This window comes from Physeter macrocephalus, chromosome 4 (genome assembly GCF_002837175.3).
Source record: "Physeter macrocephalus isolate SW-GA chromosome 4, ASM283717v5, whole genome shotgun sequence".
Classification (NCBI taxonomy): domain Eukaryota; kingdom Metazoa; phylum Chordata; class Mammalia; order Artiodactyla; family Physeteridae; genus Physeter; species Physeter macrocephalus.
This window is the reverse complement of record NC_041217.1, coordinates 78,653,584-78,676,399: the sequence shown is the minus strand read 5'-3', so window position 1 is coordinate 78,676,399 and position 22,816 is coordinate 78,653,584. Positions and strand designations below refer to the sequence as shown.

Sequence of the window (22,816 nt, the reverse complement as noted above, 5' to 3'; positions counted from 1 at the left end):
ATGGAAAAAGTAGACAACATGCAATAATATATGGATAATGTAAGCAGAGAGATGGAAATTCTAAGAAAGAGTCAAAAAGAAATGCTACAGATTTAAAATACTATAACAAAAATGGAAAATGGTTGTAAATGAGCTCATTGGTATACTGGGGAAGGCTGGGGAAAGAATCTCTGAGATTGGAGATATAAAAATAGTAACTTCCAAAACTAAAAATTAAAGAGAAAAAGACTGAAAAAAACCAGAACAGAATATCCAAGAACCGTGGGACAACTATAAAAGGTGTAACATACACATAATGAGAATATCAAAAAAAAAAAAAAAGGGGGTGATAGGAATGGAAGCAATAATAACTGAGAATTCCCCAAAATTAATGTCAGATACCAAGCTACAGATCCAGGAAGCTGAGAGAACACCAAAGAAGATAAATAAAAGAACAAAACAAACAAAAAACTATACCTAGGCACATCATATTCCAACTTCAGAAAATCAAAGATAAAGAAAAAAATCTTGAAAGAAGCCAGAGGGGAAAAAAACACATTACCTATAGAGGAACAAACACAAGAATTACTTCTGACCTTTCCTCAGAAACCATGCAAGCAAGTGGAGAGTGGAGTGAAATATTTAAAGAGTTGAGAGAAAAAAACAACCAACCCAGAAGTTTGAACCATCCAAAATTCTCCTTCAAAAGTGAAGGAAAAATAAAGACTTTCTCAGATAAAAGTTGAGGGAACTTACTGCCAGTAGACCTGCCTTGTAAGAAATGTTGAAAAAAGTTCTTCATAGAGAAGAAAAATGATACAGGTCAGAAACTCGAATCTACATAAAGAAAGGAAGAGCATCAAAGAATAAGTGAAGGTAAAATAAAAACTTTTATTTTTCTTATTAATTGATATAACAGAATAATGCTTATATATTTCTTTATGCTTATGTGTGTATATATATATTTACATATATATGCTTATTTATGTATGCTTATGTGTATATACATATGTGCAAAAGCATATATATATATGCAGACATACAAATAATATACTTACGTATAAGTGAAATGAATGACAGCAATGAGTCAAGAATGGGAGGGAATAACCTATATGGGAAAAGAATCTGAAAAACAATATATATATATTCATATATGTATGAATATATATTCATATATATATTCATATATATTCATATATATTCATATATGTATGAATATATATTCATATATATATGAATATATATATATCTGAATCACCATGCTGTATACCTGAAACTAACATGACATTGTAAATCAACTGTACTTCAATTAAAAAATGAAGAATGGAAGGAAAGAATTAGGAATATTTGGTTACTACAGGAAATTATCAGGGAATTCCCTGGTGGTCCAGTGGTTAGGACTCGGCACTTTCACTGCAGGGGCCCAGGTTCAATGCCTGGCTGGGGAACTAAGATCCCGCATGCCACACAGTGTGGTCAAATTTTTTTTTAAAAAAAGAAAGAAATTATTACTCACACTACCCATGAAAATACACTTGGATTAGTTGTAAATGTATATTACAAACTCTAGAGCAACCATTTAAAAATATTTTAAAAAAAGTATAATTGATATTCTAAGAAAAGAGAGAAAGTGGAATCATAAAATGCTCAATTAAAACCACAAAAGGCAGGGGCTTCCCTGGTGGTGCACTGGTTGAGAGTCCGCCTGCCGATACAGGGGACGCAGGTTCGTGCCCCGGTCCGGGAAGTTCCCACATGCCGCGGAGCGGCTAGGCCCGTGAGCCATGGCCGCTGAGCCTGCGCGTCCGGAGCCTGTGCTCCGCAACGGGAGAGGCCACAACAGTAAGAGGCCCGCGTACCGCTAAAAAAAAAAAAAAAAAAAAAAAAAAAAACCACAAAAGGCAGAAAAGTCAAAAGAAAGCAGAAGTAGCTATTAAGTTCAAACACAGAAGATTTCAGAGCAGGAAAATTATCAGCAATAAAGAGGGTAATTACATAATAATAAAGGGGTCAATACTCCAAGAAATCATAACACTATTTCACGTGCATGTGCCTAACAACAGAGAATCAAACGACATGAGGCAAAAACTGACAGAACTACAAGGAGAAATAGATGAATCTACTATTATGGTTGGAGACTTCAAATACCACTCTCAGAAACAGACAGATCCGGCAGGTAGAAAAATCAGTAAGGACAGTTGAACTCAACGACACCATCAATCAACTTGATATAATTGACATCTATAGACTACTTCATCTAACAACAGCAGAATACACATTTTTCTCAAGTTCACATGGAACAGTCACCGAGATAGACCACATTCTGGGCCATAAAACACACCTTGATGAGTTTAAAAGAACAGAAATACAATGTCTGCTTTCAGACCACAGTGGAATTAAACTAGAAATCAATAACAGAATGATAGCTGGAAAATCCCAAAATACTTGGAGATTAAGCAACACACTTATAAATAATGCATAGGTCAAAGAAGAAATATCAAGAGAAATTTTAAAATATTTTGAACAAAATAAAATGGAACAAAATCATCAATGTATGCTAAAACAAGTGGGTGAAAGTTTGATTAGGAACAAGATACATAGTCTCAAAATATCTCTCCATAAATTATTTATTGATTTCAAAGTAGAACAAACTAACTTTACAGTGGAGAGAAATGGTTGACACCATCTTAACCAAGTGATCAGAGTTAACATCACCAGGATGGACTTATTGTGGTAATCATTTCACATTAAACGCACATATCAAATCATCAGATTGTACACCTTAAACTTGAACGAGGTCTCCAATTTATTAACAAATGGTTCAGAAAACAATTATATAAATGTGTGTGTATGTATACACACACAGAGAGAAGCAAATGAAACAAAATATATAATTAGTGAAACTGAATAAAAAGTATACAGACAGAAGTTCCTTGCACAGTTCCTATAACTTTTCTGTAAATTTAATATTATATCAAAATGAAAAGTTTTAAAAATGCTTAATTTTAGGAAAATTTCAAAAATTTTTTGAAAAAAGTCACCATAGTATCAGATAGCTGAAGAGACATTTGTAGTCTTTAAAATTAGATTAAATCTGCTGACACACCAAAATTGCAGAAGTCACCACAAAAGTTTGCCTAACAAAGCTGAACATTCAGAATGGGTTCTCTGGTTCCTGGCTACCTCCATTTATAGGAGAAATGTAAAAATTAGACTTGATTATGGAATACTATATTTAACTAATTGCAGTGTTGGATGAAATGCAACGTACTGTGAAACAATGAAAATAATTAAATGTTGAAAATGCAACCATACATTTGACAGTAATCAAGGAAGAAATAGGAAATGAAGAATTTGGTCAGCATTGGATAATCCAATGAGTGGTCAGACCCTGATCCTTTGGCTCAGGGTGATGCCTTGGCCCAATGCCCGCACCCCAGAACCAAGAGGAGGGGTTTCCCTAAGGCAGGGCCAGGATTGAAAATTTTAAGGAAGCATCAAAATATTCAGCAATCAAGACAAACGATATTTTAATGCAATTTTTTTTGATGGGGATCATTTTTAAAGTCTTTATTGAATTTGTTACAATATTGTAAGAAATATCTTTTATGTTTTGGTTTTTTGGCCACAAGGCATACGGGATCTTAGCTCCCCAACCAGGGATTGAACCTGCACCCCCTGCATTGGAAGGCCAAGTCTTAACCACTGGACAATCAGGGAATGAACAAAATATCAAAATATTAAATAGAGACAGTGGTATGAACTGAATGTTTGTGTCCCTGCCAAAATTCGTATGTTAAAGCTCTAACCCCAGTGTGACGGTATTTAGAAATGAGGTCTTTGGGAGGTAATTAGGGTTACATGAGGTCCTGAGAATGGGGCCCTCATAATGGGATTAGTGCCCTTATAAGAGGAGACACTAGACGTCTCTCTCTCTCTCTCTCTCTCTCTCTCTCTCTCTCTTCCATGTGAAAACACAGTGAGAAGGCAGTCATCTGTAAGCCAGGAAAAGAGCTCTCACCAGAAACCAACTCTGCTGGACCTTGATCTGGCACTTCTCAGCCTCCAGAACTGTGAGAAATAAATTTCTGTCATTTAAGCCAGTGGTCCCCAACCTTTTGGCACCAGGGACTGGTTTTGTGAAAAACAATTTTTCCATGGACGGGGCGGGGGTGGTGGGGTGGTGGTGGTAGTTCAGGCAGTAATGCGAGCGATGGGGAGTGGCAGATGAAGCTTCGCTCACTCGCCCGCCACTCACCTCCTGCTGTGGGGCCTGGTTCCTAACAGGCAGTGGACCAGTACTGGTCTGCAGCCTGGGGTTTGGGGACCCCTGGTTTAACCACCCAGTCTATGATATTTTGTTATAGCAGCCCGAGCAAACTAATGCAAATAAGATCAGTACTACCAACTTTTCCTTTTGCCTCAGGCTCCAATATCACTCTAATATTCTGATATTTAGTTCACTATGGATTTTTTTCACCTTAACCTTGATTTTTTAAATATTGTACTAAAGTATTATCTTGATTAGTGTAGTAAGCTTTTTCTCTCCCTAGTCCTAGCCCCACCATAGGAAACACAGTCTAGGACTTAACTCTGCTCCCACAATATCCTCACATATCGCCACCAGCCCACCCTCCCACAGCAAAGTAGCCAAATACCCATGGTTCCAGCCCATATTTTACCAATATCTTGGCTTCTTAGGCAATGCTGAGGTGCTCATCAATTCCCTAACAACTCCACTTGGCCAGCCCTGCCTCTTCTGTTTTCCAATGACCTAGTTCCAAACAAGGAAAATATTAAACAGATGTCTCACCCTAGGAAAGGCAAAGACAGAGATTAGGACAGTAAGTGAGATGGCAAAGGATCAGTAGAAGACCATGTTTAGTGTTCCAGTATTATAAATACTATTTAACAGAGAGTCAAACTCAGAGAAAAGAAGCGTTACCAATTGTCAAAGAGTATAACATCTTCCATTATGTGTATACATATAATGCGAAATTAAATGCAAGTTCTGGTAACTTTCCTTGAGGGAGAAGGTAGGAAGAAAGCAGAAAAGGGAGGTGGAATAGAGGAAGGAACATCAACAATTAAGTGCCTAGAGAAAGACGAATACCATATAATATCACTTACACGTGGAATCTAAACTACGACACAAATGGACATATCTACGAAACAGAAACAGACTCAGGGACATAGAGAACAGACTTGTGGTTGCCAAGGGGGTGTGGGGTGGGGGAGTGAAGTATTAGAAGTTTGAGATTAGCAGGTGCAAACTATTACATATTGGATGGATAAACAATAAGGTCCTACTGTAGGCACAGGGAACTATATTCGATATCCTGTGATAAGCCATAATGGAAAAGAATATGAAAAAGAATATATATATGTATAAATGAGTCACTTTGCTGTAGAGCAGAAATTAACACAACATTGTAAATCAACTATACGTCAATAAAATAAAATTAAAAAACCATTAAGTGCCTGATCTGCACTAGGGTCTGTGCTAGGTGCTTCCCAATTACCTCACTGAATCCTCCCAATTCTGAATGCTGGGCTGTGAGGGATACACTCTGCCCCTATGCCAGAAAGCTTTCAGGCAAGTAAGAGTATGTATTTATAGACATCTGCGAAAGAGACCATCCTCTCTCCCTGTTGGAAGGCAGAAAGCTGTGGTCTGCCAGGTGTGCAAGGCTTCTGTATCCGAATGTGAAATGTACGAGGTGTCTCGGGCTGGTGCCTGAGACATGATGGTCCTGGTTATTGCCAGTACCTGACCTCTGTCAGCACTGCAGGGGCTCCAGTCCGTGGAGCACAGTCTGCCAAGCTGTGCTGAGCCCTCCCTGGAGTTACCGCTGCTACAGCACCTGTTTCATTACTATTATCTTTTACCCATCTCCCCAAATCACCTTAACACTCTGAGCACTAGTAAAATATAGACATTTGTTCTTCAGTGCCAGTCCTACTTCAGTCTCCTAATTCATTACTACCAAATAGAGAGCTACCCACAGACCAAATGAGAAAGAGATGAAATCTGACTTCCAAACCAGAGTAAGCATAAATATCTGCCATAAATTCAACACATCCGAAAACACTCTGATTAAAACTTGAGTTAGGAGTCAATCTCTCCTCCTTGTTCAGACACCTGGAATATATTGCCTCTGGCTGAGCAGAAAGGCATGTTTCCTATGGCTTCCCAGAGAGGAAGCCCTTGGGGAAGACCAGCTTCTCTGCATCCCTCCTTCACACCAAGAAAAGACCCAGCAACTCAGAGACTGGCAAGACAACCATAGTCCTGTAGGCTAGCTGAAGAGACCCTGAAGCAAATCAAAACTTGAAAAGAGAAAGAAAAACCAAGAAGAGAAACAGGAAGGCAAAGCAAGGGAGAGGAATGTCTGGCAGGAGCTGGTGGGTTTGAGTGAGGCAAGATGGGGACCCCTGAGCTATTTTTGCCTCTGCTTTTGGCGGCCTCTCCTGCTTGCTGCGTTTATGGGCCTGACGTGACTTTCCACCCAAGCACACTTGCTAGGCTTGCACTGGAAAACTTGCCACCTTCCACACAGCTCAGGTTTCATCTGATTCATACCAGCAAGCTCTAGTTTCAAAAGCCCGATGCGTGTTTTTGCAACTGGATGGAAACAGTGATGCAAATCAGACCCGGAGAACACCTGCAGCTCTTCACCGCACTGGCACCTTCGTCCTTGCCACCAGCTCCCCCATCTTTGGGGTAACTGACTCGGTGGCCCAATTCAATGCCCAACCTTCTCAAGGCATTGGTGTCCACAGCTGCCAGCTTCCCAGGACCCCAGAAGAAGGAGCCAGTCCCCCAAAGCACCAAAGTTTACACAACAAGGTAGGGTGACCAGGAGGCCAGACTGGAGGTTAAAAGGAAGGGCTGCAGGCATACATGCCAGGGCAGGAGGCACAGGATTGTAATTTATAGGACATGACACAGCCTCCCAAGCAGGCTAGTGTGTGAACCTGCAGTTTCCCTCAGGATCAGGCCTTCGTGTTCCAAAGCTGAGCGGGTGTGAGGAAGTAGGGACAAGTGGCCACTCTGACTCAGTCATACCAAATTTTTGCTACTCGTTGCTTGGAAGGGAGGAGGGAAGGCAGAAACCAAGATCTGGTCAACACAGAAGTGGCTGAGGTGCAATTTAATCATCCTGGGCTTGGCCCAACCCATCCTCTTGGTGTGAGGGAGGAAAGATTTGTTACTGCTGCTGTCATGGACACTGGGCAGCTACAGCCAGAGACCCGCAGGAAGCAGTGGGAGGAGAGGCTGAGAACAGACGAAGGGGGGTGGCGTGGTACTGGACTGTGGGTTCAGCAGGAGAGGGCTGACCACACAGGGACTGGGAATTCATGCAAGGTCTTCCTTCATCCAGGCCCTGCTTCTGGGAAACCTGTTGGGAACCAGGAAACTAAAAATTGCTTCCTGGCTCCTTCTCAACCCAGGCTAGGTCAGGCATCCCTGCTCTGTGCTCTGTACACAGCCCATAGCCTGTTGGGGCGCTCATCACCCTGAATTACATTGGTCTGTTTACATATCTGTCTCTTGGGAGCAGGGACGGTATGTATCCATCTTTCTGCCTTCCAGCACCTAGTAGCCTATCTGCCTAGGTTAATGCTTGGTGAACGAGTGAATGAACTACTGCTATGATTAAAGTGTGACTCTTTCCCTCTACTGAAACTGCGGGGGTGCTGCTGTGTTGTAGAGCCGTCTCTACGTGTCCAAGGCACTAGCTGGAATAAGGCAGCCATCTCGGCTAGGGCAAAGGAGCATCACTTGGGGCTTACTCGTCACTGTCATGTGACCTCACCTATCCTGACTAAACTCTGACCTCCCCATTCTTATCTCTCCCCATTCCACACTTTATCATCTTATTTCCTACTGTCACACAGCTCTTCCTAAGGCATAGCCCTGAAGACAAATCATCTGCTAACATTAATTGATCACTAACGATGGATGCCTTTATGTAATTCTTATAACAGCCCTAAACAGATAAGGAAATCGAAGTCAAGAGGCATTAAGAAAGCTTGACTTGAGCAGTCAAGTTTTCAGAGCCAGTAAGGGACAAAACTCACAAATCAAACCCACCTGAAACTTATAACCGCCATCCTCAAAATCTTGCAGGGGCTCTAAATAACCTACTCATTTATCCTTTTTGTCTAGATTTTAAAGTCCTCAGGGCAGAGACTATTCCTCACTCATCTACATGCTGTAAGTGTTCAATAAATAGTTGTTGAATTTAATTGAATGCACCATTTGTCTTAGGCCTCTTGTAAAAACAACCTGAAGAGCTTGTGCATGGGTCAAAGAAGGCAGAAGCACTGGGACTGAACAAGCAGCATGGATCATAAAGGCTCACAGCCATTCTTTGGAGAAAGGTGGGAATAGTCATGTAGGAAGCATACTCTGGGTCCCCCTCCAGGCTTTTGCAGTGGTTCCAACTCTTTCTACTACAGGAAGGGATAAACACCCTTCATGTATTTCCTCTCACCCCCAACTGCAAGGAAAACAGTAACACTAATTAGTTGTAACAGGGTGTTCATTTCACACAGTTCTCAGCAGGTTGCCCTGCTGTTCTTTGAAATGGTCTGGAAACAGCCTTGATTTTAAACATCTGAAGATAATTGAACCAAAGTTGCACCCAGAAACCCTGAGTGACATGCCTTTTATTCTCTCCCTCACTAACAAGAAATGTTTGCTGCCATTTCTTATTGACTCAACACCTTGAAAGCCTCCGGCACTGATGGCTTGCACCCCAGGATCCTAAAAGAATAAGTTAAAGTAACTATTGGTAATGGAGGAGCAGGGAAGCCTGAGCGATTAAACAAAACCCTATGCCTGCTTAAAGGGGAGAAGGAATTGCCCTACAGCCCCATAAACTTAAGTTCTGTACCCTGAAAAAATAGGGAAGTTGTGGGGAGAGCTGAAAAGAATTTATGACAAGATCAACTTGCAAATACTTTTCAAAGACAAGGATATTAGTTAGCAAATATGGAAACATTTTCGAATACATTGTTGGCAAGTGGGTGGGAAAATAGGCCGTCATGTCCTGTGGGTGGAAGTGTAAATTGCACAAACTTTTTTGGAACATCCATCAAAATTTTAAATGACATAACTTCAACTATACAACTCTACTTCTAGAATTTATTCTATAAATGCTATCACAAGAGTGCCCCCAAAGTAATCGAGGAGCTTTATTTATAGAAGCAAAAAACTGAAAACAACCTAAAGATCCATTAAAATAGTTTAGATAAAAATTATGACAGATCCACACAATGGAATACTATGCGACTTTTAAAACAGTGGGAAGGGGGGAAACTGTAAGTATGTCTATTTAACAATCTCCAGTATAACTGTTTGAAACTAACTTCATAAGGTCCAAAGTACTGTGTGTATTATGCCACATTCTATGTTTTAATTTTAAATGTTTGTATATATACATATGATATATATTATATATGTACATATGATGATTCATATACATCATACCTATATGATGCAAAACAAAGTGGTAACAGTGACTGATCCTGGAATGATAACCTAGGAGACTAGGGATGGGAGATTAATTTTCACTTTATGCTTTTCAGTGATTACTTTCTATCCTATCTGAATTTTTTTAATGTGTGTACAAATTACTTGGGTTTTTTTAAATTTGTAAGCAAAAGAGAAGAGTAAGTAACAACTGTCACAGCCTATTAAGGAACAGAATCTTGCAGGACAATTATGATCATCTAAGACACAGAGGTGGGCCTGGTACTTTAAGAGGAAAAGTACAAAACCTACCTTGTGATTTTGAGGCCTTGATTCAGTCTGTCAAGGAAGACCTACAAACACACTTGCCAAGCAGACACTGATTTAACAGGTATACAGGTAACCAGAGGCCCATCCCCAGAAGGAGGTACCTAATGATCACTGTTACTCAGCAGGAATTTAACAAATAGCACAGAGCACGTGCTCCTGGGCCTACTGGGCAGCAGCTGAGGAAACGTACAGGTAGACATTGTGGGCCCAGAAACCCTGGCTCCTCAAGAAGAGTGAAGGAAACCCCCCCTACATTGCTACCACGTGCCTACAAGCCCAGCCCACAGACAGACCCCTGTAGAACCAGAGGAAAACCCACTGCACATTCAAAGGCCCTCAGACAGTAAAACAGTATTCTACCTGCCTCCAGCTCATCTTCCAAGCCCCCACCCCATTTCCCAGGGTAAGGGAAGTGGGGGTACTGAGTCTGAGGGGAGGCTGTTAATGGAAAATCAACGGCTCCATCCCAGGGCTCTGCTCATACCTGGCTGTGATCTTGGGCAATTTGTCTTCATTCGTTTCCTCACCTCCAAAATAAGATGACTAGTAGCTCCATTTTGTGTGGTTTTGAGAGAATCAAATGAGATTATCATGATTTTCCTGCTCTGAGAAAACAAACTGCCATACAAGTGTAAAATATTAGCAATATTACCCTGGTGATCTGTTGCGTGAAAAGCCAGCAACTTGACTGAATTGTCCAGCCATTTGGTTTAGTCAAAACAGTCAATCAGACAAACAAAACCCAAAGTTAAGATTAGTTCATTAATTGCCATGCAAATATATTATTTTATTATTATTATATCATTATGTATTATTGCAAGGCAGGGGTGGTGTGAGGACTGGAGCCACAGAGATAAAGACAGATTCCTGACCTATAGGAAATGTCAGGTCTAGTCAAGGGGATATGTAAACAAATAACTGTACTCCAGTATGGTCACTACCCTATTCTGTTTGAGGTACAGGAGAGGTGCCACTGGAGAAAAACAAAAGGATTGACCCTGTGATACTTACAGAATCAACCTCCAAATACTGACTCACCAAATACCAAGGTATACAGACCAGTAACAATTGCTCATCAAACTACACATTTATTTGTTAAGGAATCTGCAAGTGATTAGGAGTAATTTTTGGTATCAGAATGTTAATCAACATATTTGTTTAATATTGTTTGGATTTAGTCAAGCCTCTCATTGAATAATTTCAAAACTAAAGGACCAAAAAAATGACCCCATAATTGGTAGCCATTTCAGATTTCACAGTGGTAGGAACAATGGGTAAAAATTAAAGAAATGACCTGTAAGTAGCAGCATTATTAGGCAATATTTCAATCAAGTTAACTTCAAATAATATCTTTATCACCATCATGCTCAGGGCTATGTTCTCCAGACAGACATAGCTGTATTCCATCAAAACAGCAGTTCACCCACCAATTCAGTGGATCCTATCCATCAGTTAAGTGAAGGAGAGGGACAAATAGAAGATAAAATAGACAAAGCAGTTGTTTAAAGCCATGTAGACAAAAGAAATGGTTAACCAAATGTTCCACTTTCAAACATGTGTTATATTCAACTTGGTGTTTCATTCAGGTCTAAATATCATTCTAAAAGTTGCAACTGTTGGGCAGAGCTCCCTGAGTTAACCTGCATAAAATTAAATTTAATTCTAATTTAATTCACTTCCAGAATGGTATTCTGTTGCCAATGTTAAAACCCTGAAGGAGTTTCCTTTTCCATGACCTCTATAAAATAACAAGTCGTAGTTGCCACAACCAGAAAAACATCCTGAGCCTCATTTGCCTAGGGAGCCTGTAATCAGATCTTACTGCCCCACGTTATTTCAATAGCCACAAGTCATTCCTATTAAAACAAAAAGTAATTTTCTGTCCTTGCTACAATAACGAATGTTCTCAGTTATGACATTTATTTGGGTGCTGGCAGAACTATTACAATTGCTTTTAAAATACAGGGTCCAGGGAGGGTGGGAGGGAGGGAGACGCAAGAGGGAAGAGATATGGGAACATATGTATATGTATAACTGATTCACTTTGTTGTAAAGCAGAAACTAACACACCACTGTAAAACAGTTATACTCCAATAAAGATGTTAAAAATAATAATAATAAAATAAAATAAAATACAGGGTCCAGAGCACATATTTAAGATGCCAAACATGCATTAACCAGTCCCTTGTCTCCTAGGCATTACCAATGAAAAGATAGTGGCAGAGAACACTAGTTTCTATACCTGTTGCCCATCAAAATCATCTGAGGACTTTTCTAAAACACAGACTTCACCCCCTCCTCCCCATCCAGATCTTTTGAAAGGAGTATTTGGATTGGGGCCCTAGAATCTATCCCAGTAAAGTACTCTTCAGGTACATTGGGCAGTCAGCCCTAGTGCAGAACATTGTTTAGTGTGTGGTGTCATTAAAAGAACCAAGTAGGCAATCAGAGGAGAAAAGTTGATGGCAATGAGGGCTTAACAGTTTCTGGACAAATCAAAGAAAGTTGAGTATGGACTAACTAAGATGATATCAAGAAATTAGTATTAATCATGTTATATGTGATGATGGCATTGTATTTAGGTCAGAAAAATGACCTTTCTTTGAGGTCTCCTCAAGCACTGAAGTACTCTGTGGTGAAATCACATAAAGTCTGAGGTTTGCTTTAGAATGCTCCAGCAAAAAAGTAAAAAGAGAGACGGAGACAAGCAAAAATATTGGTGGCATTGAAGATGAATGGTGGGTTCATGAAGGTTCATGGTACTTTCAGGTTGAGAAAGTTTCATAATAAGATTTTTTTAATTATCTGAAAGAGAACAATAATAATAACCAGAGCCTATCTCCACCATACAAGGCTATTTTCCAACCTCTGAAAGATAGCTGGTTGGCATGCTGCATTCTCCCCCATTTTCCGTGGAGGCATAAGGATGCAGAAGGGGTAAATGATTTACCTATATTGCCAGTTGCCTGTTACTAGTAGTAGGTGCCTGACATTTTTCCCTTATAGGAGACTTTCCATTCAATATGCTACTCTGCAAATGGAATTAGGGCCTCTCCCTAGTCATAACTTAAGCAATGTTTAGAAGTTGACCTTTGTAAAGTATTTTGAATTTTTCTTTAAGAAATTCCCTGAAAATAGACACTTTTATTTTCAGTTAGAAATACATTGGGACTTCCCTGGTGGCACAGTGGTTAAGAATCCACCTCCCAGTGCAGGGGACGTGGGTTCGATCCCTGGTCAGGGAACTAGAGCCCATATGCATGCCGCAACTAAGAGTTTGCATACCACAACTAAGGAGCCTGCCAGCCGCAACTAAGACTCGGCACAACCAAAAATAAATAAATAAAATAAAATAAAAATAAGAAAGCAGTACTGCATGTTTAAAAAAAATCATTAAAAATAAAACAAAAAGAAATACACTGAACCTGTGAGCTTTGCAATGCAGAAGGTAAAATCCAAGTCATCAGGTATACAAAATGGGTCTATTTTCAAGGCCCAACAAAAAGTACAGAATCTGTTACAGGAAGATATGACTTACTTTTAGCAAATTTGGAATATGAAAATCTGGCATTACCAAAGTGATAGGAATTTGTCTTCATTTTACCAATGGATTTTTTTTCCCTCATAGCATTTCACTATCACCAAAAATAACAAACATTCTTTGCACAGTGAAAAGTAAGTTTATCATCCAAAGATTCTATGTACACATTTGGTGAAAAGTGAGGTATAGCAGGGCCTAGCAATAAGTCCCACTGGTTAAAATTAAACATAAATTTATTTACAGAGACTACTCAGATATTAGAAAAGTTGGTGCTGATAATATTTTGCACTTCAGCATCTGAAGACCCCAGCTGTCCTTCAGAGACAGGATACTTCATGACTGACAACTAGATCTTGGTGAGCTGTCATGTGCACCCCTCTTAAGTTTGAGTCCCTGGATCACATTCCCTTTCTAAAGAGGATTCAGAATAAGCCTTAAGTTGGAATGGTGGACTCCCAAAAGACACCAGGACATTCAACACTTCCTATAATCTGTTGGCTATTAACATTTAGGGACCCACAAGCTCATCTTGAAGTATCCTCACAATTCAGGATCAAAGATATTCAATGAGAGAAAGACAGACTCAGAGTCATCCTGCTGTTTACATATAAACTGTGGAGAAGCTCTCTTTTCCCACAACTTGGAGCTCAAGGCATCAACTCATCCCAGGTCTGTCAGCCTTCATGTAATTTTGCCTCCCTTCTGCTGTGTTTAGAATTGAGCGATGGCTTGAAAGCCACCAGTCCTGCGGAACCCACAGTGATACTGGGTTGGTCCCAGCAGTCAGCCACCATCGTGGGCATGGTAACCAAGAGCCCAAACAAAGACAAGCTTGAAGAGCCTTTTCCTCCAAAGTAAGTTCCAGCTACACACAGCAGTGAGGCAGAGCATAAAGAACGAAAGGAAAGAGCAAAGTAAGGCTGTTTTTCTTCTTGACAATCTGAATCAGACCGCGGACAGTACTAAGGATTTTATATGTAATTTGACAGGTACCAAAACGTACCTGGCTCTTTGTGTATCTCAGTCCCTGACTCTTCTTTATGATTGTGCTGCCTCTGAAAAGCATTCTCAGAGGTGCCACACATTCCTCAGCCCTCCATCTTCCTAAAAGATTACCTTGTGTTTCAGAGGGTTTTCTCCTTTTTCCTCCTGACAACTCACCTTCTTTCCCATCATGGGGCTGAGCCCTGAGCTGGGACCTCCTGCCAGTCCACTCACATATTCCTACTGCTTCATAGGAAGAAACAGCCAGAAGAATTTCCATCATTCTGCTTCAGCTTAACCCAACTCTACTTTCTCAGGCAAACTTGCACAATCTGTCTTTCATTTAGAGATATTTTTGTACTTCTGTTTAACACTGGGGATTTTCAGATTGCTTTTTATTCTATTTCATTTTCTCCCTTGCTGGGCAGAAAACAGAGGCTGCCATGGACATAAGGCCTGAAACAAATAGGGTAAGATGAGGCAGAGTTACTCCCACAAACTAATTGTGCTTCCAAATGCCAATGCCTGGTCAGGAGAGAGCTCTGAAATAGACTCCATGCAGACAGCATTCGGCATATCCCAGCTACAGAAATGTCGTGTTAATGGGACAATTAGAGATTCTTTCCTTCTTCAAATCCAGTGGTCTTATCTCCATTAGAGATAGAGACTTCAGAGTATAGAGATATCAACTCACATGTGCAAGATCACATCTAGAGGCAACTGGCAAACATCTCATGCTGGGCCTCCGGGACCATCTGGAAGCCAAATCATTTGTAAAGTGGCTGTAGTGGTTACCATACCCCTCACTAAAGTTTGACAACCACCGATTCAGTTTAGCAAATGTTCATGGAGAGTTAACAGGGATTCCAACATGAGAAAGTCACAGCGCTCTGCAGGGTTTTCCAGTCTTACAAAACAAATATGCCCTCCAAAAAGTTAACACTCAAGGCAAAATGTGTCAAGTGTCATAAAAAGGTACAAAGGATTGACTTTTACAGGCTTCTACTTTATCCCTTCTTCTGTGACCAATTTTAAAACATAGAGAAGATCAAACATAAAGCACTGTGAGAGCGTACGTGTGTGCGTGTGCACAGAGATGGCCACAGAACCAGGAGAGACAGCCAAAGTCACTGCCTCCTTGGCTATAGGCATCAATTGCCCGAGAGTCTACAGGTTAATGCCAGGCTAATAGGACAACAAGAGGATAACAGGTGTATATGCTGCCAAGAAAAGAAAGAACTAAATTCAAATTACTCTCCTGCTGGCAATGCAAAGTCTGCAGGGATTCTGTGAAGCCAGAGGCAGGACAGGAGCCTTGCTCATAAATGGTCTAATCAGATTACTCAGTGAAGACCTCCCCTCAAAAGGAGCTTTATGATGATGATGGCCAGTGGGGAACCTCTGTATTTTTACCATCTTGATTACACATTTGATAGTTGCAGTTTACCTAGCTGAGACTCCCTTATTACTATAAAGTCACAGATGCACACTGGCACCATTTTGAGAGGAAATTACAGAGAGGCCCCTAAAAGGGAGTTCCCAAGTGGGAAGCAGCCACATAGCACAGAGAGATCAGCTCGGTGCTTTGTGACCATCTAGAGGGATGGGATAGGGAGGGTAGGAGGGAGACGCAAGAGGGAGGAGATATGGGGATATATGTATATGTATAGCTGATTCACTTTATTATAAAGCAGAAACTAACATTCCATTGTAAAGCAATCATACTCCAATAAAGATGTTAAAAAAATAAAATAACATGAACACAGAATCCAAAAAAAAGAGGAGTTCCCTACAGCGGACTCCAAGTGAAGAAAATGTTGGTGACATCTGAGAACTTTCTTCCCTATGGCAATATCCAAATTGGATTTGAGCTCTGCATGGATATATGTGGTTTTCTTCTGAGGTCATCCTATGTTTGAATCTGTACATCATGCCAATTAACGTTCATAACAAATCATTCTTTTTCATCTTGGAATAATTCTGTTATATTAGGTGCTTAAGATGAGTCTTGAAAGTAGGATAAACTTTCTTCAAAAGAAATGTTAGGGAAGGAGAAGGAGAAAAGTACTCGAGACAGGAAGAGCAGGAGGAACTGCATGGAGGACGATAAAAGTTAGCCTCTGTCCAAAGGAAATGCAGTATCCCAAAAAGAGATCTGCACTCCATGTTTGTTGCAGTATTATTCACAACAGGTAAGATATAAAACACACTAAGCGCACAGGGAACTATATTCAATATCCTGTGATAAACCATAATGGAAAAGAACATGAAAAAGAATGTACATATATGTATAACTAAATCACTTTGCTGTACAGTAGAAATTAACACAACATTGTAAATCAACTATACTTCAATAAAGTAAATTATAAAATAAAAATAAAAAATACAATAAAGTGACCATCAATGGGTGGATAAAGAAATGGATATATAAATATAGATATATATACATACATATATGTGTATATATATAAGTGTGTGTATGTGTGTGTGTGAATATTATTCAGCCAGGAGAAAGAAAGAAATCCTACCATTTGCCACTATGTGAATGGACTTTGCAGGCGTTATGCTGAGAGAAATAAGTCAGAGAAAGACAAATACTGTATGATCTTACCTATATGTTGTATTTCTAAAAGTTGAACTCATAGGAACAGAGTAGAATGGTAGTTACTAGGGTGTGAGGTGGGGGAATTAAAGAGATGTTAGTCAAAGGGTACAAACTTGCAGTTACAAGATAAATGAGTTCTGGAGATCTAAAGCACAGCATTGTGATTATAGTCAGCAAACTGTACTATATACCTTAAAGTTGCTGAGACCACAAAAGGTGGCAATCATATTTCAGTATATGAATGTATCAAATCAACACACTGTATACCTTAAACTTACACAATGTGTATGTCAATTTTTTTTTTAAGTCGGCCTGTGTAAAGGGAATTGGACAAGCAGTGGAGATAAGCTAAGAAGGGTAGTTTGGGACAACCCTATCTGACACTCACCAAAAGGTTTCTCATAAGAACACTGAAGAGTTTCTGAGTTCCCAATTTACCAAAAATATCATTATGAGCATGGTAATACTGAGCACTTTCCATGGGCCTGGCACTGTGTCAAGCACTCTGCATTTGCTATCTCACTTAATTCTCACAACAGCTCTGCAGCAGGTGTTCTTACCCTCATTTTACATGGACGCACCGGAGGCACAGAAGTCAGTCACTTGCCCGAGGTCACACAGCCAGAACCACGTGCAGGGGTCTGGTCTCCCTGACCCGCCCCCCATGCTCTTCACTGTTGCGCAAGGCTGCCTCTTTGGCCTCCACCTGTTGTCTTAGTTTCCCACACCAGCCAGTTTCTTCTGCTTCTAGGATATGAAGGACCGTCTGCTTTCTTTAGAATTTCATACTCATTCCCCAACAGAGGCCATCCAAGGCAACACAGGGTTGGTACCCAGCTGGCAAGATGATGGACCAAAAAATATTCTCAAAATTTAGGAAAGACGCTGGATGAGAACACCTTAAAATCTACCTATACACATGCCCCCAAATTGCCCTTGTGTTTAAGCCAGATCTGTCATTCTCAACACTCACCAGCAATGAGCCACGCAGCTGTGGAGGCCTAACAGACAGGCAGGAAAACAGACAGGCAGAGAAAGAGAAGAATGTAGTCAAGCCCCAAGGAAAAAATGTTAACATCCGGAACAAACTCACCCACACAGGCTGGGGAACCGTTACACTGAGCTCTCCATAACATCCCCCGGGCACCGTCCCGCCCAGCCCTCCCTACACACACACACACACACACACACACACACACACACACACATGCCAGGGCTTGGTTTACTATTTGCTCACCCGCACAGCAGTCAGATTGTCCTGTGTCTGTAGGAAGTGCCTTCTGCCATACCTACCACCCAGTCAGGATATCACAGAGATGCCTTAAATCTCTGTGATGTCACAGTCTAATCTGGGTAATGCACAGTTGCAGCAGATGGGATCTAATGTTCCCAGGACTAATGCTGGTCATACAACCAGTGCTCTGAACACTAAAGGAACATTGAACTGGCCAAGGCCTGGCTGGTTTCATATCTTGCAGCAGTTCTAAATGGACAGATCTCATGGATGAGATCCAGTAAATCACCCAAGATTGCAGCATTCATCTCATCCTCTGCCACACTCTATACTTCAAGAGTTTGGCTCCACATGGGTTCCCTGAGAAAGGAAATGGGCCCAGAGATTCATATGCTTCTGTTGCTGCAAGAACATATCAAATCCCATCAGTTGCTGCCTGCCCAGAGTGAGGTGGGCGATAGGAGAAAGTAAAGCTTTAAAACAGAGACTGACTTTACATCTTTCTCTTTTTCGCTTCTAAAAGCCATTTTTCTATCACTGTGCACAACAGACAGGAATATGATAGACCCTACAGTTAAACAGCAAAGAAATACAGTAATACTAAAGTCCACACACTGAAAGTGGGGGTTGGGGTAGTTTTTCTACAAATCCCTGCTGGAGGCATGAGACTTCCTAAGTGAGGAAGGTTACTCAGAGTGGAGGAGAGGATGGGAAATGATGGAAAGACAGTGAACAGGTCGACCAAAAACTTGAAACCCATTGTTAATTTCCCTGAAACTCACTGCTGAGATCACAACCACTTACAGTGGGTCAGAGAGTAAAGGAGCTCAGAGTGCAAGTGTTTATCGGAATGAGAGATTTCTGCCAATCACTGATCCCATACGGAACTAGGCTGCTCTAATAGAGCTGTTACAAAATAAATGAATCAGAGCAGTCACTCAGAGGTTAAAGTTAAAGCCATGACTCTGAGAGTGAGTGTACTTGCTGTGGGTCCTCAAGGCAGTTTCCTAATCCTTAGGCATTAGAAAGAAGCCACTGTGGAAATCAGAATCTCCTCCTTTGTAAATTCAATCCACGGCAAAGGGATTTCAGCTGTGATTGCTGAGTTCGAAAAAATCAACAGTACTTAGAAATGCACGAATTGCTCGTCACTGCAAATGATACGTTCCTAAGCTGTTCCATTTTGAATCAATTACCAGTAAGATGCCATCCATCCCATTGTGAATGGAGAAGGGAATGGGTAAAACAGAGCACTTAAAGTTTCCCCTTTATTTCACTGCATGAGGGGATTTAGGATGAGGAGGCTTTAGATCAAAATCAATATTTCAGACACTAAGATTTCTGTGCATTAAACTCAAAGAAAAGCCAGTCACGTTGGGAAGGCTGCACTCGCCCCGTTCCAAAAACCATGGTGTAGAAACTCAACCCTGTAATCACAGTCACAGTGGCTTCTACCAGCAGGTATGAAGAAGGCACCTTAGGACTAGAGGGACTAACAACCATAGGAAAGGAAGATAGAGACCCAGAAACTATAAATGAGCTCTCTCTCATTTATGATTTAAGAATTGGTTTGGGGGGACAGCATGGACGGCAAGCATAAATTTCCATCTACGAAAGTTCAAAGTTCTCTCCATAGCACTGAAGAGTCATCCGGAGGGGGGAGCAATACAGTCTAGTGGTTAAGACATTGACTCTGGAGCCACATGGAGCTGGGTTTAAATTCTGGCCACACCAGCTAAAGTGAACTGGAGTTGTGTGCCTGTGGGCAAGTTATTTGAGTCTCAATATCCTCATGTGTAAATGGGGAAACAATTACCTCCCTTGAAGGACTATTGGGTGCATACAGTGAAAGAATGAGAGTAGGACCATCAGCACAGTGCCTGGTACCCTCTAGCCAGGAAAGCTCTTATGGTTAGCGCTGTGGGGACACTGAGATAATATGATGCTTGTAAGATTGGAAGTATGGAAACATCTGATAAAATGTGGAGCAGAGAGTCTATTTTGAAGACTGAGACCTGCCTTCCAGCCAGGGCAAAGCAACTCCCTCCTCTGAATGGCCAGGCAGGACCTGAGTGCTGCTGGTGAAGGGCCCTGGGCTCCTTGAAGGAGGGAGGCCTTGGGAGAGATCCTTTCTCTGTTCCTCTTCCCCGGGAATGCGCCTTCTTCCTCTGTGGCGGAGAATCAATATAAACAAAGTCTGGGGTGTAACTATTTAAAAAAAAAAAAAAAAAGTAAATGATCAAATCCAGCCTTCTGTTTTCTGGAAGGAAGAAAACAGTGCAAAACTGTGCAGCCAGATGTGAGTTCTAACAGAATGGTTGGAGCTTCCGCTGTTTCCCTGGAAAAAGACTTCTCAGTGTCTTCTTCCCGAACAGTCAGCTTAGTTATAGGTTTTCCTTTCATTTAGTCCCTTCCCCTCCACCCCCACTTCTTTTAACTCAACCAAGGGCACCTAAAACTCCTTCACTGCAGCCTCAGCTAATCAGTGCAACTGGCTCATTTTGCCCAGAATCCTGGGGGTCCATCAGAATGCAGTCTTTACAAACAAAGCCGTATGAAAATGAATGTTCTTTATTTCCTGTACGATAAACCCTGAATTTGGGGGTATTTCTAGGCTCCAAAAACTAACCAAAGAGAAACATGCTCATGTTATTCCACTTTCCCGCATCCAGAAAGGCCCCTCTGTCTGCTGCCAGAGCTGAGCTCCTGAAGAGCTGGTAAAGCTGAGGCTCCCCAGCCCCACCCTTGGAAGCCCTCTCTCCCGCCCTTCAGTGCTCACTCAGGTGCTAGCTTTTTGCCTCAGTGGAACCCTAAATAGCAACAGCTCTCAAAGTTTTATTTGATTTGATTAAGCCATGCCTGCTTAAAACGCTGTACTCTTGTTTCCAGCCACACACTATACACCAAGTACGGATCCCACTCCAAGTCCCAAACATCCCATTTAAAGCAAAAGACTGGGGGAGAGGGGTGGTGGCTACAACAGATTATGATTAGCAACAATTTCTTATTTAAACTGGTCACTAAGGTAAGTAATCACTGTCAATTCAATTGATAGGAATAACAGGCACCGAGCTAAATCCTTTGTTCCTTCAATGTGCACTATCTCATTTAATCCTCACAAACAACTGTTGATGAGTACATTTATTATTACCAATGCAGAAACTGGGGTTGACAGAGATTAAGTAACTTGCCCAAGGTCATACAACTAGCAAGTGTTGGAAGTAGGGCTCAGACACAAGCTGTTTAACCCCAGAAACCTGAGTTTTTAACCATTCTACAATCCATTCATTGTAACAAATAGTAATGATAATAGGAGTAATTATCTCTTTAGAGTGTCCTGGAAAATCATACATATATATATAATTGTTATATATTATTATTTGGAATATATATAATTGTTACATATTATATTTGGAATATATGTATATATATAAAACAGCACAGTAGCTGGCACATAGTGTTCAATAAAGTTGTTGTCATTGTTCTTGTTGTGTTATCATTATCATTATACTTTTATCATTTACTAAGTATTTGCTCTGTGCCAGCCACTTGTGCCAGGCTCTGGAGATACAAAAGCAATGAAGACAACATCCCTGCCCCACAGCAGTTTATAGGGCAGTAGTGAGAGAGGATGACCAGTAAATCTACAAGCTCCATGATGACAGAGGTCTGCACAGGGGCTGGGGCTGCAGAGAATGGGGCATCAACTGAGGGTGGGGAACTGTCACTGGGGTTTGTAGCCCAGCTGTACCAGTCTGTAAGGAAATAAGGTCCCACAAGACAGAAACATGAGAAACCCTCTTAGGTGTGTCCTAGGCCCAGTTTTTTGTCTGACCCTGCCCTCAAGTTCAGCAGCTATGAATAGAGAGGTCTTGAACGCTAAGCTGTCTTCTGATCTATCTTGTTGACAAGCGTTTTGCCTGTTACTAAGTCATCCTTTTAGCATTCTCACAACTCTGCCAGATCAAGATCTCGGCTTAGCAGACTGGACATGGAAAATAGTTACTAGTGCTTTCCATTAGGCTCAAATAGAAATAAGGGGCAACTGATTTTGGGGGGATGGAGGCAGGTGGGAAGGGTGGTCCACCAACTCAGTTTACCAGTGATGAAGTTGTTTTTCTCATTCTTCATTTTTCAAATCCATAGTTTTTCCAGCTATTTCTGAGAATGGCACAAAAAAATGTTCAAAGCTTAAATAACTTATATTTCCTTTAAATTCACTAATGCCACAGAACTCTTTTAGTAGGAGGATCCTGGGCATTCACACAAACAATAGATTACATCAAACACAAAAGACTAGAAATCACTGATCCAGGACTTCTGAACATGTGATATTAATCTAAAAACTTTTCAAGAGCTTTATGGAAGCTCTTAATTCTAGCTGTAAAAATCTTTTTTTTTTTGGCCTTGTGTTGCTATTACTGTTACTTTCTACAACTGCAGTAAAACTTCCCTCATTCAAACAAAGTAAGGGATGAGTCAAGTGATAGCCAAAGTGCATCAGGAGAAAAAAAAATTTATTTTTTTACGATAACAAGATCACAGAATCTTATAGCTAATGGGGCTTCAGGTGTTATTTAAGCCTCTCTTGCATCTCACAAACCAGGAACTAAGGCCTCATCAATTACTATAAAACAACTTTAAAACATTTTTTTCAACATT

At 40.8% G+C, this 22,816-nt stretch overlaps 1 protein-coding gene and 1 long non-coding RNA gene across 2 annotated transcripts in view; both read right to left on the bottom strand.

Annotated features, from left to right (window-relative positions):
• Nucleotides 1–22,816, bottom strand: part of TBX15 (T-box transcription factor 15) — a 106,887-nt gene that overhangs the window by 74,483 nt on the left and 9,588 nt on the right. The window lies entirely within an intron of this gene.
• Nucleotides 738–22,271, bottom strand: LOC129392073 (uncharacterized). Its single transcript, XR_008617143.1, has 3 exons — nucleotides 22,255–22,271; nucleotides 17,894–17,921; nucleotides 738–816 (listed from the first exon to the last, which is right to left on the bottom strand). It is a non-coding gene; the product is annotated as an uncharacterized lncRNA (long non-coding RNA).